The 18,722-nt window shown below is 40.5% G+C and overlaps 1 protein-coding gene across 2 annotated transcripts in view; it reads left to right on the forward strand.

Moving 5' to 3' along the window:
- CABLES1 (Cdk5 and Abl enzyme substrate 1) overlaps window positions 1-18,722 on the forward strand; it is a 148,019-nt gene that overhangs the window by 98,275 nt on the left and 31,022 nt on the right. The gene's annotated exons all lie outside the window — the stretch shown is intronic.

An 18,722-nucleotide genomic window follows, 5' to 3' on the forward strand; every position in this document is an offset into this window, starting at 1 on the left:
TTCTAGACTATTTCAGCAGGATGGTAAAGTTATTTATCCAGTATTCCCCATCCTTCCAGACAGACTTCTTATACTCCAAGGACAGGTATATCCAAGATTGGGAACTTCCCCTCCCTTACACTTTCATAGTATTTTGGATCTAATGTACGCATTTTAGTGTTTCTTCATGTACTTGACTGCTCAAGAGCAGGAGATAATGACTTACTCATCTTTATGCATGGAGTCAGGCATAACTAAGTTCAAGTCCAGCCTCAGACACTTACTAGCTGCGTGACCCTGGGTAAATCACTCAATCTCTTTTTGCCTCAGTTTCTTCAGCTGTAAAATGGAGATAACAGTGCCATCTACCTAGCAGGGTTGTTGTGAAGGTCAAATCAGATGATATTTATAAAGCCTTTGGCACGGTGCCTGGTCTACAGAAGCCACCATGTAAATGTTTGTTTCCCTTTAATTCCCTTCCCTTTTATGTCCCTAACAACTGCTTAATACAAGATGCTAAATAATTAACAAGAATACATAGTTCACATTAATGTGGAATGAAAAGCCACAAAATTATATGCCAAAACTAAAAAATATATATATAAACCAAAAGAAAAACTGTCAAGTGAATTAATTTGGGGGCCACAGAAACTGGTACAGATCATTGTGCAGACATTCAGCAAAATTTGTCAAGGAGAAGCCATGTGTTATAATGGATAGAGTAGTGTGGGACTTGGGGTGATTAGGTGGCCTAGTGGATAGAGCTCTGGACTTGGAATCAGGAAGACTTCATCTTCATGAGTTCAAATCTGGCCTCAGACACTTCCTAGCAAATCACTTGACCCTGTTTGCCTCAGTTTCTCATCTGTAAATTGAGCTGAAGAAAGAAAGGGCAAACCACTCCAATATCTCTGCCAAGAAAACCCAAATGTCACAAGGAGTCTGAAATGACTGAACCACAACAACAGTGCTGAACTTCAAATCAGAAAGACCTAGTTCACATCATATCTCATCTGTTTGCTTAGCTGTGTGATCTGGGGCAAGCCTTGGACTCAGTTAAAATGAAGTTGAACTAGATGACCTCTAAGTTTCCTTCTGGGTTTAAGTGGAATTCTGTGATCCTATTGTCCAGTTATGAGTCTAGAGAGACAGAGGAAGAAGGTACTGGTGCCAGAGAGGGCCTAAGAGGGACAGTAGGAGCTTAGGACTAGATGTGGCAAATGAGATGGAAGCGTGAGTCAGTTGTTAATTACTCTGTGAAACTTTCCCCAGTCTCTTCAATCAGGAGTAATCCTGCATTCCATGAATTTCTCAGATGCATTCTATATTGCATTATATTTAATTACATTTGTGTTTTATTTTTCATGTCATTCAGTTGTTCAGTCACGTCCAGCTCTTCGTGACCTCATAGACTTGACCATGAGGTTTTTTCTTGACAAAGGCACTGGGGTGGTTTGCCATTTCCTTCTCCAGTGTGTTTCCATTTTACGGGTGAAGAACTAAGGAAATAGGAGTTAAGTGACTTGCTCAGGTAATAAGTATCGAAGGCCAAATTTGAACTCAGATCTTCCGATTCTAAGACCAGTGTTCTACCCACTGCGCCACATTTGTTTTTCGTTCTGGATTATAAACTGAGGTCAAGAAGCATGCATTGCTCACCTTGTATCCCTAGCACCCAGCCTAACCCATGGCCTTGAATATTGTGGGTATTTAATTGACGTTAACTGACTCACAAGTCATCAGAGACCAGCTTTGGAATCCTGCCTCCAGTGCTACTGTCTTGTGATCACTCATTGATAAGTGAATTAACTGTTCAGAGCCCTGGACCATAAAATATATCCTTCATCTACAAAATGGCAATAATAATTACTGTAGTGTCCACTCTACAGGTTTGTTGTGAGCATCCAATGAGATCATGCCTTTTATAAATCATAAAACATTACTACCAGATGATATGGCGGATAGAGGGCTAGACTTGGAGTCAGGGAGACCTGAGTTCCAATCCAGCCTCAGGAACACACTAGCTATATGATCCTGGGAAAGTCACTTTCCCCTCTCTCTCAGTTCCTTTATCAAAATAACAAGCCAAGTCAGCAAGTATTTTTAAATTCTTACTCTATGCCAGGCACCTTACTAAGCTCTGGGAACACTAGTACAGAAAGGCACCCTGCCCTCAGTCTAATGCAGCATAAATTTTAGCACATAAACAGAATCTAAAAAGTGAAGGGCAGGGAGGAGAGAAGACATGACTGTATCAGTGCTGTAGCATGATAGAGAGAGTCCGGGGGGCAGGACAGGAATAAAGACATGGCTGGCCTGGGGGACCTCCTTAAAGTGGTGGGTCAGTGATGAACCAAAGAGGAATATGAAGTCCAGGGGTAGAGGGAAATTCCAGGGCAAGGAGGTTTCTATGTTGTATTAGACAAAGTACAGCTGAGAGAAGGATGAAAACCATCTGTAAAATGGGCATAATCAGAGCACTCACCTCCTAGGATTGGGGGGACGTTCAAAAGGGATAGCAGTTCCAAAGTGCTTAGCTCAGAGTTTGGTACATAAAAGTGCTATGTGAAATGTTAGCTTTTGTTATAAAAATGGTATCTATTTATTTATTTACTTACTGATTGATTTTTTTGCTGCTGCGCATGCTACCCATACCCCACCCATGAACCAGAAGGCGTGTTAGGCCTGTCAGTCAATCAGCAACTCCTTCAGGTAGTCTGCCTTCAGGTATTCCGAGGCAGAGCTTAAGTGACTGGCTGAGGGTAGCAGAGTTAGTAAGTCTCTGAGGCCACATTTGAATTTAGGTCTTCCTGACTCCAGGTCCACAGCTAGCTCCTCAACTAGAGGGTGCAAAGAGGGTGCCTGCCAGTACGAGGCAAGTAATGAGTGTAGAGGGGAGCACTCAGCAGGAAAGATTTCATGACAGAGTTGGGTCTCAAGCTAGGGCCTTAAGACTAGATGGGATTGGGATAGTTCACCTTCCTCGGCACTTTTGGGCTTCCAGAGCACTTCCTGTTCAGCAGCCCTAGGAGGTGGAGGTACTACCTGTCATGGTATCCTCATTTTACAGATGAAGAAATGTGAAGTGACCTACTCATAAGTCACATAGTTGAGAAGTATCAGAGCCAGGAATTCCAAGCAAAGGGGATCACTTGGAATGAAAATACCAAGACAAAAGGGAAGGAGTGTTATGTTTTAGTGAGGCTAGCAGACTTATGGATCTAACTACAGTGGAGGGGACCTACAGGACAGAAGTAGGAATTCAGGGTGAAGTTGGACAGCTTCCTCAGCTACAAAGAAGAGTTTCTAGGCTGCTGCATTATATTCAGGACTCTAAGTCCTAATGTATTAATACTGGGTGAATAAAAAGTAAGAGACCAGATTAGCCAAGAATAGACAGTATGAGCAATAGATGATCCAAAGCAGTTAAGTAAACTTACCGGACATCCAAGTGTAACATGAATGCAGATGTAGGTACATTTATAACTCAAGTTACACATAACTGTCAAGAAAATCCTAATAATAATAGAGAACATTTATATAGTGCTTATTATATGCTAAGCATAGTGCTAAGCTCTTTACAATTATTAGATCCTCACAACAATCCCGGAAGATAGGTCAGTGCTATATTTTCTCATTTTGCAGATGAGGAAAGTGAGGCAGATAGGTTAAGTGACTTGCCCAGGGCCACACAACAAATCAGTACATGAATGAAGTCAGATCTGAATTCGGGTCTTTATGCCCAGCTCTTTGTCCACTGCACCAACTAGTGGGTGGGCCATAACTAGGAACTCTAGTGCCCAGGGCAAATATAGTTGAGTGGGGAGAGCTCCCCTGGGAAACAAGAATAGAATAGCTAAGGAGAGTGTTAGACAATATCGCCTTACTGCTGGGAAGTTCTGTGTTCCTTTAAAGCTCAAATTCTTTTTGTAGTGGGAACATAGGACTAACCCTTCCTTTTCCAGGGGTAACCAAGACCTGGAGAGTTTAGATGAGGTTCCTGCAGTCATACACCTTAAGATTCTGCCCCAGCATCACTGCTAGTTAGCGCAGATCTCCTTGTAAAGATCCCCAGACCCAGCAGGTTGAGAATATAGCTCTGATTAGACTTAGTCATGTCAGGAGAATGGGAAATCCACTTTTCAGAGAATACTTCTCTTGTAAGGGACAGACTTTAACTTCCCTCCCCCCTGTTACCAGATCAGGAGATAATAGAGTGTGAGAGGAGTAGTGCCAGAAAGAGATAACAAAAGGAGAATAGGTACTATGAAAGAGGAGTATGATGACGGAGGACCCCAAGAGGAGTCACATGGTGTAAGGGAGCAGGGGAAGCCACCTCACACAAGATCTTGAGGTACAGAACAACTTTCACCCCTCCCATATCAGCATCCTGGGCCAAAGCTGTGGTCAACATGCCCCAGTTTCAGGCATGTAGCTGGGTTTTAAAACTGGTGAGTATTCATCCACAGTTCTAGAGGTTTATAGAATTCATGAATGGTCATTTCTTGAATTCACATATTCTACACATCGGAATTGTGTTAGGGAAGGAAAACTTAGTACTTAGAATTGTAGTATATGGAATGTTGGTCAGAAGGGACCTTCAGATCATTTAGTCCAGTGATCTGAATGAGACTGAATGAGAAAACTGAGACTTAGAGGTGTTCAGTGACTTGCCCATCAAGAGTCGTTTGGTGCCACTGTCCTCCATTCTTCCTTGTGAAAAATATGAAATAATCATTTTTCTGCAATGTATTTTGTCATAAGTATTTTCGTTGATTGTCCAAGAAAATCAAGAATGTAATTCATCAGGGGACTCTAGCATGGCAAAAGGATTAAGACATGTTATGGAGAAGCCTAGTCTTTGAAAAAAAACAGATATTTCTGATTACTGATAATGACTGTGTCATTGAACATAGCTGGGCCTTTCTATTAAATATAAAGAAATAAACATTCTCGCAATAATTCAAATAGTCACGGTAATAAAAATAGAATAGCTAAGGAGAATGTTAGACAATATTGCCTTACTGCTGGGAAGTTCTGTGTTCCTTTAAAGCTCAAATTCTTTTTGTAATGGGAACCTAGGACTAACCCTTCCTTTTCCAGGGGTAACCAAGACCTGGAGAGTTTAGATGAGGTTCCTGCAGTCACACAGCTAGTCCGTGGCAAAGCTAGGACTAGAAAACTGAAGTGTCCAAACTCCCAGTTCAGTGCTCAGGTGTTTTTGCAGCTGATTACACATAAGCTCCCCTAAGTAATTATAAGCAAGTTGCATTGTTCACGTATTCAGTTGTGTCTGACCCTCCATGACCCTGTGGACCACATTGTCCACAGGGTTTTCTTGGTTAAGATACTGGAGTGGTTTGCCATTTCCTTCTTCAGTGGATTAAGGCAAACAGAGGATGAGTGATACGAAGCATAGCAGAATTCAAATCCAAGTCTTTCACCTCCAAATCCAGTGTTTTTTTCTTTACCACCCAGCCAGCACTCAGTAAATTACCATGTTAAGGAATGAATGCCCAGCATTCAAATAGCCCTAGGCTGTGAATGAGATCTGGATTCTAGCCCCGATTCTACTGTCACTATCTATGTGACCTCAAGAAAGTCATTTCACAGAATTCTGGAGTTGGAAGGAATATCAGGAGTTATCAGTCCATACCTGAAAAAGGGGTTGTAATGTATCTGATAAATGATTGTCCAGCTTCGTGTGGGAGCCCTCCAGTGATGGGGAAGTTACTAGCCCATGAAGCAGTCCATTCCTTTTGGACAACTAATTTAGTTCTTAGCAAGTTTTATCTTACATGGAGCTAAAATCTTCCCCTTAGCAACTTCTGTCCATTACTACTAAGCTCTTAGGTTAAGCAGAACATATATAGTTACTCTTATTGTTGTTTAGTAGTGTCCACCTCTTTGTGACTGCATTTGGAGTTTTCTTGGCAAAAATATTGGAGTGGTTTACTATTTCCTTCTCTAGCTCATTTTGCAGATAAGGAAGCTGAGACAAATAGGGTTAAGTGACTTGCCCAGGATCACACAGATAAGAAGTATGTGAGGCCCTATTTGGACTGAGGAAGATGAGTCTTTCTGACTTCAGGCTCAGTATTCTGAGCCAGCTGACCCTCTTAGCCCCTAAGAAACTTGAAGACAGCTATCTTGGCCCCTCCTAAGTATTTTTCTATACTCAAAGGACATCACCCTTGTAAGACGTGATCTCTAGTTTCCTCACCACCCTGATCACCCTTCCCAGATTGCACTGAAGTTTGCCAATGCTCTTCCTAAAATGTGGTGCCAAGAAGTAAATATAATGTCCATGATATGCTCTGACCAGGGCATAACTGGCTCCTTCCCCCAAGCCATGACATACATTGGTATGAATAAGTCAGAAAGAAGGTTACATCAGTGACCTCGTCAACATATTATCAGTGGCCCAGGACAAGGAATGCTTACAATTGTCCTTGAAAGACTAAAGCCTTAATCACCCAACAGCCTCCATCTTTCCTCCTGACCCAATACTGATCTCCTGGCCTGAATCTTTATTCTTACAACAAATTTTCTTCTTCTGCCTTGAGCCTCTTGAGTGTTAACCCTCCAAAGAAACACTTCCATTTACTCAGCCTCAGTCTTCCGTTTTCTGCTTCCTTGGATTCTAATTAAGACTCTTTCCCCAGAAGGGTTGCTCCTGCTTAGCCTGTATGTACTGACCTACCCCTGGCAGTCACTTGACATTAACCATATTAATGCATTCTAAGTTTGATTCATTGATTGATAATGCTAACATCTTTGGCTACCATGTCTCACTGTTGACTTGTACTGACCCCAAAATCCACTAAAGCCTCCAGGGCTTTTGCAGACAAATTCTAGCCAAATTATAGCCAAAATCTAGCCCTACCTCCTCATTCATGCTGTGCTTATACCATGGATTTTTATGAAGCTCTTACATTTATTCTTCTTGCATATAATTTGATTCAAGCAAATTGTTGAAGCTTGTTGACATCCTTTTGAAATGAATCAATTTGAGCTAGGTGGATTTAGAAGTGGTTGAATAAATGGTCACTCCTAAAGAGTGGTGACCAACCAATGGATTGACCCTAGTCCTTGAGCAGAGGTGTCGGGAGCCTGCAGCCTTGAGGCCACATGTGGCCTTCTAGGTCCTTGGGTGTGGTCTTTTAACTGAGTTCAAGTTTTACAGAACAAATCCTTTTCTTAAGGGGGTTTGTTCTGTGAAGTTTGGATTCATCCAAGGGCTACATTTGGGGATCTAGAGGGCCACATGTGACCTCAAGTTCACAGGTTCCTCACCCCTATCCTAGACAGACACATATAACACAAAGCCTCTGCAATTTGTCCTTGACCACACTTTGTGCCAAACTTGATAAACTTATCATTCATGACTTCATCCAGGTCATTGATGAAAAATGCTGAAAAAAACAAGCCCACCATCACCACCCTGCTAAATTTACAAATGAAAAAACCAAGGCCCAGAAATGTTGAATGACCACAAGCACATATGAAGCATACTTCCCCTTAGGAGAAGTGCTAATGGTAGTGCTTGGTATGCTAGCAGCTCTGGCCCAGTCACTGTGCATGACTACATATGGGATCAGACTTGTAGCAGGTAACAGCTGGAATTCAAATTGATGTCTTCTGAATGAAAATGAAGGGTTTTTACACTGCAGTATTCTTTTCTTTAGCCCCATCTACCTCTCCATTGGGTCCACAAGAATACCACAAGAGATTTGTCAGATACTTTGCTAGAACCCAATGCAATGTATCTACTACTAGCACTTATTTTTAAAATTTATTTATTTTTAGTTTACAACATGCACTTTTATAAGATTTTGAGTTCTAAATTTTCTCCCCTTCCCAAGATGGTGTGCAGTCTAATATAGGTTATACATGTACAATCAGATTAAATATTTCTACATTAGTCATGTTATAAAGAAGAATTAGAACCAAAGGGGAAAACCACAAGAAAGAAAAAAAGAGAGAAAATGTTATGCTTCAGTCTACTTTCAGATGTTGTTCTTTCTCTGAATGGGGATAGCATTTTCTGTCATGAGTTTTTTGGAATTGTCTTAGATCGTTGCATTGCTGAGAAGAGCTAGGTCTCTCAAAGTTGGTCATCACAGTGTTGGTATTACTATGTATAGTGTTCTCCTGGTTCTGCTCCCCTCACTCAACATCAGTTCATACAAGTCTTTCCAGGTTTTTCTGAAGTCCACCTGCTCATCATTTCTTATAGCACAAAACTATTCCATTACATTCATATGCCACAACTTGTTCAGCCATCCCCCAATTGACGGGCATCCCCTCAATTTCTAATTCTTTTCCATCACAAAAAGAGCTACTATAAATATTTTTGTACATGTGAGTCTTTTTCCCATTTTTATGATCTCTTTGGGATACAGACCTAGAAGTGGTATCAGCATTATTTTTCTGATGTGACATTGGGGACCAGAGAGGTTAACCAATTTGCCTCATAGAAAGTTAGAATCAAAGTTAACCAAGTAGTTGTGTCTTCTGTTTCTTGACCTAGTTACAGGTATAACTCATTAAAATGATGTGCCTGTTACAAGCCATTTTTGTGAATTAAAATTATATTGTATTTACCAGGGTAGGAGGGAATACAAGCTATTTAAATGAATACTATTGTGAATTCTTCTATAAAATGAAGATGATGTTGTAAAGTGTTGAACATCCCTAATCCATTTTATGTGTGCACAAGAATCTGCATTCTGTTCTTTCATATCCTGAATCTCTGTCACTGTGGATGAGATTTACCAACAGGACACTCTTTTGTCCTCTGAGTTCTGAGCATCATGTACCTACCACATAGGTGGCACTGTTGGCATCCCTGGAGGTTTATGCTGGCAGCTTGTTTCTTTGCCGGTGAATAGAGGGTTTCATCATACCAATTCTTAAGTTACTTTTTAAGAACCACATTAGAAAATTATTTATTAGGAAATTAAGTGGCAGTAGTCTCAAAGCCAGGAATTTAAGAATACCGAGAATGACCAAATTGCATCAGTTGACATAGTGAATTTCTTATCTATAAGACAAAGAAAATAGAGATAATAGGATGAACATTTATTTTAAAGTAAAAGTATGATTTCCACTTGTAATTATTGTTCATTTACATAGATGGGAGAAAGTAAAAATTCTGCATCAAAGGATGCTCTTGATTCTTATGGTGTTTAAGGTTTAATTCTCTGATACCTACCTCTTTTCTCAATATAATCAGTGATTATCTGCCCTAAGAATTTAGCTCAGTGGTAGGAACAAAGCAGCAAATACTGATCTTAACTTTGTATGTCTTTCTGAAATTAAATTTGAGTGCCCAAGACCCTGGTTGGGCTCTACCCTTTGTCCCATCATTTCCCTGTTCTTTTCAGGAGGTGGGACACAGCTCAGAAGCATGTGATATCTCCTCTTGTATGTGATTCAGAATCATTTAATTTAAAATTCAGTGGCACCTGGCTTTGCAGATGCAATGTGATCTTAGTTTGTTTACCTTGCCTTATATCTCCTACTCAGTCTGTTACAACTTTTCCAAGTGTGTTTCTCAGATCCAAAATTAAATTAATCATAATATAATATTACATAATAATATAAATTAAATATAATATAGTTTCAGCCATATACGTATAGCCCTCTCTTTTCTGCTCCCTTTACCACCTCTCTCCCCTGTAACATTCCTCCAAGTTCTGAAACCAACAACCAGAAAATTCTCTTTACCAACCACTCCCCCCCTTCTAAATTTATATATATTGAGAGTGTTGATGATGGTAGAATTTAAATTCCTCCTAAAAACATCACTCAGGTTTGGGGCATGCTTTGGGTCAACATCCTTTCAAAACCACAGCTAAAAACCTCAATCTAATCCAGTGTTTTGCCAAACCAGAGAATACATTAACTCAAAGTAAAGGCATTTAATTAAATAGAATAACAACATAAATAACAAGGAAAAATCCTCCCCATATACAGAGGGGAAATTCTCCCACAGATTCCCATGCCTCTTGTAGTAAAGAGAACTACACATAAGGGACACGCATCATCCAAACAACTCACATTCCTGGGTCTTCATCCCAGCTGGAATACTTTCTGCCTCTGAACCTTCCCCACAGAACTCCTGTCCTTGTGATGTCTAGTGTGGTAAAGTGGGAAGGCTATTGCATTTGAAGTCAGAGAACCTGGGTTCAAGTTCTGCCTTTGTTACTTTGATCTTTGACAATTTGACCTCTCTAAGTCTAAGTTTACTCAGCTTTAAAGTGAGGGGGTTAAGCTAAATAGTCTCTGATGTCTCCTTCATCCCCAAATCTATGATACTGTGATTTCCTGGGCTGGTTGTTCTACTCAACTTTGAGCTGTTGGCCTCATATCCTGGCCTGCTCTCTCCAATGTCCTAATACCTGCTGAGATTTGTTTACTGGAACCTTTTCTTAAGGAATGATCACACTCTTTTGTGAGATAGCATCAGCTCTTTTGTGAATCAGTCCCACAGCTACCCCTAGCCAGTGTCGTGACAGGCTGTCAAATGAAACCTCTCTTTAGTCTTTACTGCTTTCTCAGCAGCAACTTCCCTAAGTCTACCTCATGCTTGATTTGGAGTGAGTAAATTCCTTTCAGCTACCATCATTCCTCTTGTCCGCTAATGTCAAGGCCTTGAAGATTACCTTGTAGCTTCATTTAGCCAGACTGGAAGTGATAGGGTGAAATTGCTGACCTTTGTCCGCAATTCTTGTAGCTGCTTTCAAGTCATTGTACTCTCTACACATAGCAATTGTAAATTGAAGGTGGAACTGGAATAAAGCAGAAAATCCCAGTCCATAAAACTCCAGTGGGGTTAGAACCAGAAATGTTTAACAAAATAAATAAATACAATACAAAATAGATGTTAATTTGTATTTTTCTATGTCAATATGCCACCAACTGAAATCCATTTCTATTTAATTTTGGCACCACTAGTGTAAAGCAAACTTTCTTAGACCATCTCAATCCTTTGGGAATGGGGTAGAGAGCTCTATAGCCTAGCTATGATCACCTTTCCTATATATGTCCCTATATGTCCTTAATTCAGGTCATAACGTTTTGGTTCCTTTCTACTTTGGATTAGTATGTTTATAAGGCAGGATACGTAACTTACATGTTATTGAGATGCTCAGACGGAATGCTACCTCTAAGGGATATCACTCATTTATTCTCAGTCACTTAGCTCAGACCCCTCCTAGTCATCACCATAAGATGGACTGTATTTCGTGGAAGCATCAGTATGAGTTGAATGAGAGAGCAAAAATACCTACAGAGGAAATGCCAACCCTTTCTGGAAAGGAGGAAGTCCCTTCTAGGCTCATGGACAAATAATCACCAAAAAAGGAAATAGTGAAAAAACTTTATAGGAAGTAGTGTAAAATCAAAGGAATTCAATCTGGGAAAGAAGAATCCTCAGAATTATAAAATTAGAATATTTTAGACTAGGAAAGCACTTTAGGAGTCTTATGTCTGAGCCCCTCATTTTCCATGGGATTCAGAGAGGGAAAGGAATTTGCTCAGTATCACACAGTGAGTTATTCCTTCCAGATCTGTACCAAAATAGCAAACTTCTGCCCAATTCAGAAGGGTCTTCAGAGGGGTCCTAATTGTTGAGAAGGTTTCCTGTCTTAAACTTTCCTTCTCTCCACTAAACTTGTGATGGCTGTGCTGAATGATTTCCCAATGTGCTATGTAGGGTCATTGTCCCCTCTTTGGTTCAGACTACAAGTCCTCTTCCAGAATGTTCCCCAGGGATAGAATGTGTTCCCTCAGCAAATGCTCTTCTTACAGAATGCCCCACTTGTTTCAAGGCTCAGCCCAGGTGTCCCATCCTACAGGAGGCTTTTCCTAATCCTCTTATTTGTTTATGGCCTCCCCATCCTAAAAGTTCTGTATATCTATGTACCTGTTAACATGTTGTATCCCCTCAGTAGAATATCAGCCCACTAAGGACAGGAATTATTCCCATTTTTGCCTTGCACTTTTTTTTCTTTTTGAGTTTGAACGTATGATTTCATTAAACCCAACAAAGAAACCCCTTCCACCAGGGCAGACTGCCTGGTAGCCTACCCCTAAGGAGCTCTGTGAGGCACCAGGAGGCTAAATGATTTGTCCACTTACAAAGCCAGTATGTTTCGGAGGCAGAACCAGGAACTTGGGTCATCACGCTGCTTTTCATTTAATCATGAGAAGTGCCTTCATTTAATAAGCATGTGCTGAATTACATTAAATTGAGTAGTTTCATGAGTGATGAAAACCTCTCTGAGTTTACAGAAACGACCAGCGTGACATCCAAGAGCCTTATGGAAGGGAAGGTGAAAGGATGCCAAGGACAGACCTCACCTATATTAATATTTTGCATCAGTCAGAAAAATGAGAGGAAATTTTTCTGCTTCCTCCCCCTTTTTTATATTTCATGTGTAGCCAGCCAGAAGTCAAGCTAGTTCTGTCTGTCAGTTGCTAAAAAAGACTCTTAAAGGCTAGCCTGGGGATCCAGACTTGGATAGATTACAATAACATTGTCTCTGTGGGGAAAATGTCAACAACTGACTTACAAATTATGGTTTGGAAAATAAACAGAGTAAATTGAAAATTGCCTACGTGGCAGGCTGGGAGGAGTGGCCGGGTTGTGCCCACACACCTTTGTAGACATGGCTACCCTCCCTGCCTTCCATAGGAAATGAAAGATTCCCTAATGCTCGCTCTCAATTATTTTGCCTGGAGCACATCTGTTTTAAGACAGATGAGACCAGAGCGTGAAGTAAGGTCATGGAACTCTCCCTAAATTTAGGAATTATAGAGAAAACCTTTCTGGATGATTCTGTAAGGAGGGAGGGAGAGTAGAAACTGAAGGGTTTTTTGGAAATGGGACAGATGAGGCAGGACAAGGAATAGGGGAGGAGCATTGTGAGAGCCATCCAGATGAATCGTTTACACAGTCACTTGTTCATTGGTTCATAGCAACTGGCTGAACTATTATTAATGGTCATCAGTAGCAATGAACATAACAGACCCAGTTATAACCAGTAAACATGTATGAAGTGCTTGTTATATGCTAGGTGCCGAGGAAACAGACAAATAGTCCCTTTCCTCAAGGAATTTACATTTTTTTAAACATATACATCCTTACATATATACACATATACATGTGTGTATATGTAGATGGACACACATAGTAAGAGAAAATAGGTACACATATGTTTTTTTAAAAAATGACCCAAGATGGTTCACCATTGGAACAAGGTGTGCCTTGGAATTGTTAAGAACTTCCATATGTTTACATCCTGAGTATTTGGTACCCAAATGTCAAGTTGGGTCCATTTCCTGAGTGTTTATCACTTTGTGACATAGGGAACAGTGACGACTTCTATTCTTAGAGAGAATCATCAAGCATGAATACTCCCTGCCTGGCCTGCAGCAGGCCCAGACAACCCCACCCACTTCCCCCAGAAAAATCTTTCATCGTGGTGGAAAATTACACATTCACAAATTGTGTTTCTTTTCTCACACCAAGTTCATTCCCACACAGAGGCAAATTCTCGGAGTGACCTCATGTATGAATCATGCAGCTATCGGGCTGTTTATGGGAGCTTGCCTTTAGAACAGAGATTTTGATGTAAGCTACATTAAGACGGTCTCATTGTTTCCAAGTTGCTTTTGGGTTAGGTACGGCTTTAAGATGAAATGCTGACTGTGAGAGAAGAAAGATTGCCTGGCTAAAAGGGGCTTTTATTCCACATACTTCCTAATAGAATAAATGTCAGCCTTAGGCTGTGGTCCATTTAACTCTGAATTGTGGCTGGAGCATGGAACAGGCCTTGCTCCCGTGGAGGAGAGTAAGACTAGGCCAAGACCAAGCCAAGATGTCAGACACCACCTGCTAGGGTAATAATTGCCCCTGACATTTCCTGAAGAGGCAATATTAGATGTACAAAATGAGAACAAGTAGGAGGTTACCTGAGTCCCTGTGAATGGAGGACCTCTTAATTAAAATTAGTCCCAAAGCCGGATTTCATCTTCTAATCCAGTTTCCTAGCTTTGGTTGCTGTGCAGCAAATCTCTTTTTCTTTTGAAGGCTTCAGAAAATCTAGTTAATATTTAACTGACTTTTAAATTATTCACAAGTCACAGTGTTTTGGCCATTGTCATTTAAAGAGCAATTGTCCAGCAGAGCCCCGTTTGGAGACCCGAAGTTCTTGTTTGTGTCTGGAGACAATCGCCACCCGTGTCATCTCACTCCCATCTGACCAAAGGGAAGTTCCCAATTTCAAATTATTAGATAATAAATGTGTTTTGAATTGGGCTGTTTTTCTCATATAATATTCCCAGGTCTTTGAGGGGACATAGAAAGGTCTTAAAAGGTCTGGGCAGAATTTCATGTCATCTTCAGAATCTTTGGGTTGTAGTATAGGCTAATTCCACAAATTTGCAGAGTCTGCTTTTGTTGGTGTATCTCTAATGTTTGGCATGGTATCTGGCACGTAGAAAGTACTTAACAAATGCTTGTTGCTAAACTGAATTGGTGATCAAACTTTCCAACAGGACACTTAGCAGGTGATTTGTGGCTAATGTTGGGTGGAGAGGGAAAACACAAACATCTCAATTACATTTATAAATTCAGATAGACCAAGCCTATATAGAATAATGTGGGGCAGTTCGGTGGTACAGCAGATAGAACAGGCCTGGAGTCAGGAAGACATGAGTTCAAATTTGGCCGCAGACCCTTACTAGCTGTGTGACCCTAGACAAGTCATTTAACCTCTGTTTGCCTCAGTTTCTCATCTGTAAAATGGGGACACACTGGAGAAGGAAATGGCAAACCACTCCAGTATTCTTGCCAAGAAGAAAGTCACATTGACTTGGATACAATTGTACAACAACAGCATAAAAGAAAGTAAAGGGAGGGGAGAGCAGAGTGCGCAGGTGTGGAGTTAATGTCACCTGAAATAATCCACTTTGGAAAACAGGAGAATGTCATCGATGTATCTTATTTGACTCAATTCTCACCCTCAAATCACTCCCAACCAACCCATTCTCCTCCAGGTTTCCCCATCACTATTGAAGGCACCGCCATCTTTCTGTTCAAGCAGGTTTATAATCTCCTAGTCATCCATGACACCTCACTTGCCTCCCATATTCATTCTGTAGCAGTAAGGACCTCCGAGGCTTCCCCAGCCTGCTAAGAGTTTTAAATCCCTTGAGTTATCCATTGAAATAAGACCTGTGGGTAACCACCAAAATCTGTTTCCTCTTGGTAGGTAGTTTGAATATCAACTAGCCACCAGTTTACCTTCTCTGAAAGTACCTGCACATAACAGTGGAGCTTCCAATGTACACAGAATGAGAATTGTCTTGCATTTGCAGGGACATTTCAGAGACCTTGAAGAAAAGTCCAGTTTCAGAGAGATTGTCTAAAGTCTTCTAAATTAATCCCAGATACAGATCCCCATTAACTTTGATTGAAAGTCTTTCTCCCCTCCCTTAAGCTTGACCTCACCAGCACTGGGGAATTCGCACTGTTCTTCTGGCCAAGTGGCTTGTTTTATTTTTATATACCATTTTAGTGAGAGATCAGAACAATGGCCTTAGACATAAAAATGCAAAGATTTTATCACTGCACCCCTGGGAATTCCACTTAAATCTGTCTTGCTGGAGCTTTCTAAAAGTCTCTTTGAGCTAAGTGCATGACACAGAGTTCTCTTGAGAAAGTGGCCCAGGACAGACCACCTGACCCCCAGCAGGTTGAAGTCTCTGACTGGTTCTGCTGCCCAGTGGTTGTGTGACCCTAGGCAGATGGCTTATCTCCCAGTTACCTCTTAAGTAATATGAGAAGAGTACGCACAAACATTTATCAAAGCACTGGGGCATCACAGTGAAAGGTTACATTGATTCACACCTAGAGAAGTAAATTAAGTTTTAGTTTTACAAGGCAGGCAAGATTTGTTTTTCTTTTAAAAAAAAAAAAATCTTAGGGCTTCAGAAAAATCTCTACTCCAATTCCCCCCATTACTAAGTACTTTGTCCTTCTACAAATGAGGATATATTTTATCATCTGTATACAGGTTGCACACCACTACCAGCCCCAACAGAACATAAATTCCTTGAAACCAAGAATTATTTTTTTTTATCTTTGTATTTCCTAAGATCTAGCACAGTGCCTTGCCAAGAATAAGCAGTTAATAAGCTTTTGAGCTAAGAAACCCTTGTTCTTTGATATTCTGTTTATTATATTTCAAGTTTGGCATCTTAGAGAGCCCCAGATATTATGCTATTCCCCACTTTATTCATGATAGCTCAATTTTACATAATGCTTTAAGGTTTGCAAAGGCTTTGGCCCCATAACAACCTTATGATGTACCTAGTACAAATGTGGGGCAGCTAGGTGGTGCCCAGAGGGCTGGAAGACTCATCTTCCTGAGTTGAGTCTGGCCTCAGACACTTACTAGCTGTGTGACCCTGGGCAAGTCACTTACCCCTGTTTGCCTCCGTTGATGTGGAGAAGTTGATGACAAACCACTTCAGTATCTTTGCCAAGAAAATAACAGCAGCACAAGGGTTATCCTCATTTTTCAGAAGAAACCAGATCTCAGAGACTTTCATTATCTTACTCAGAGTCATTCAGCTGCCTAGGAATTCTCAGACCCAGATTCCAATTCATTGGAAGTCATTGTGAGAGTCTAATGTTGCCAATACATTCCTTGGAGTCATTTTGGTGTATTGGAGAAAACCTCTGGACTCAGAATCCGAAAGAAGAGAGTTCAAATTCTGCCCTTGATAGTAGTTTTGTGATAACTGAGAAGGTCAAAATCTCTCTCAACCTGTTTTCTCATCTTTTAAAATGGGGTCCATAACACCACCTCCTTCTTGGGTTATTGTTAGGGATAAGTGGAGTTACTGTGAGAGCCAAATGAGAAAATATGATCAAGTGCTTTGCAAACCTTAAAAGACTACATAAATGCTAGCTATTATTTTAAGTATTTAAGAGATGGGAAAGGCCCTTCTTTAAATTCACCAGCCAAAAATTGCTAGTTAGGTTTTCTTTAAACAACTTACGAATGGCCACCCCTTAACTATCTGACTCTTTGTAGCTGAAGTTGCTACCCCTAAAACTCAGTCAGACCTAGAGAATTGAATGCCTTTCTGTTATAGTAATGTGAAATTTTACAGCTTATTCAGATCTGAGCAAGTATTAGTTAGCTTGCAGGGGAAGATGTTGATATTTTTAACATGAACCTTGTATTCCAATAGATTTTTCATTTTTTTCCCTTTATGTTTTCAAATAATAGAGAGGTGGGGGAAAAAATGTTTCATGCCTTGTCACAGCCAAAGAATTGGCCCGCAGTGATGAGCCTTGTATCACCAAGGACCCTGATATACTCAGGAAGGCTTGCTATCACAGGTTCTTAGATCTGCATTTCTAAAAGGAAAGCAACTTTTGAGGGGTCAACATTCACTTTATATCATTCGCTTAGTTCAGGGGTAAAAGTCGGCACCTTGAACTTAAGAGAAAATACAGAGAAATAAAGTTCAACAGACAGCGCTTCCAGCTGCCTGACCATAAGCAATACATACATCACAGATCAACAGACCGATCCAACTGTGTGACCATATATATATATACATGGTTACCAGAGAGAGAAGAGCCAACATCTGAGTTTTCAAGGGGGGAGGGAGGGACGGTGCTTAGAGTCTCATCTGGCAAGTAGACCTTCTTCCAAAAACTAAGCCCCAAAGAAAAACCTCACCTCTGAGTATTTATATATTTTTCAGAGCTGGAGGGCAGGACCCTCTGACCCAGAGCTTCAATAGAAATTAACAAAAGATACTTGAGATCTATTAATGGGTGGGAAAGATCTAATTAACTTTACAAGCCTCTCTGTTCTTAGGTAGATTGGTCCTTGTAAAACAGGCAGTCACTAACTACTGAATGCCTTTCCTGCATTGTAGAAGCTACCAGCACTATGGCTCAGCTGGCATAACTCAGAGAACTCTGTGTCACCTCTAAAAGGAAAGACTTTGATCCACCCCCTTCTTTTTACAAAAGGTGAAAGAAAGGCTTTTAGAGCCAGTGACTTGCCTCAGGAGAAGCGGAAGCCAAATTTTAAACCTAGTCCTTCCAACTCCAAGTCTAACGTGCCTGTTCCATGACAGCAGATGAATTTTTTTGTTTTGTTTTGTTTTCACTTTAAATTCATTTCTTTATTCTAATATCTCTGAAAAGGAAAATCAGCAGATTGTAAGCATCATGAGGGCAAAGACTGCCCAGCACCTTGCATGGAATATTTTTTTTAATGTGAATATTAAAATATTTAGTAAATCTTTTTCAACGAATGGAACAGTTTAAATTTTTTATTTTATTGCTGAAGCATTATATTGCCTGAGACAAAATATTGTGATTTCACGGTTAGAATAAATTTAGATGAAGCTGAATTTTCCAGTTCATGGATTGGGCATCTTCTGGTTCCAATCCAGCCTTTGATATTTTCACACTGTATGACCATGGACAAATTGCTTCACCACTCTGATCCTCAACCCTATAAGGTTCTTGTCAAACTCCAGTGAGACAATGTACGTGAAAATCTTTGCAAACTTTTTTGTTGGTATTTGTCAGTTACCATTCTGTGCTGTTTCCAATTCTACCACTAGCTGTGTGACTCTAGGCAAGTTGCCTAAACTTTCTGAGCCTTGGTCTTTACCATCTGTAAAACAAGGAGGTT

This window comes from Notamacropus eugenii, chromosome 4 (assembly GCF_028372415.1).
Source record: "Notamacropus eugenii isolate mMacEug1 chromosome 4, mMacEug1.pri_v2, whole genome shotgun sequence".
Classification (NCBI taxonomy): domain Eukaryota; kingdom Metazoa; phylum Chordata; class Mammalia; order Diprotodontia; family Macropodidae; genus Notamacropus; species Notamacropus eugenii.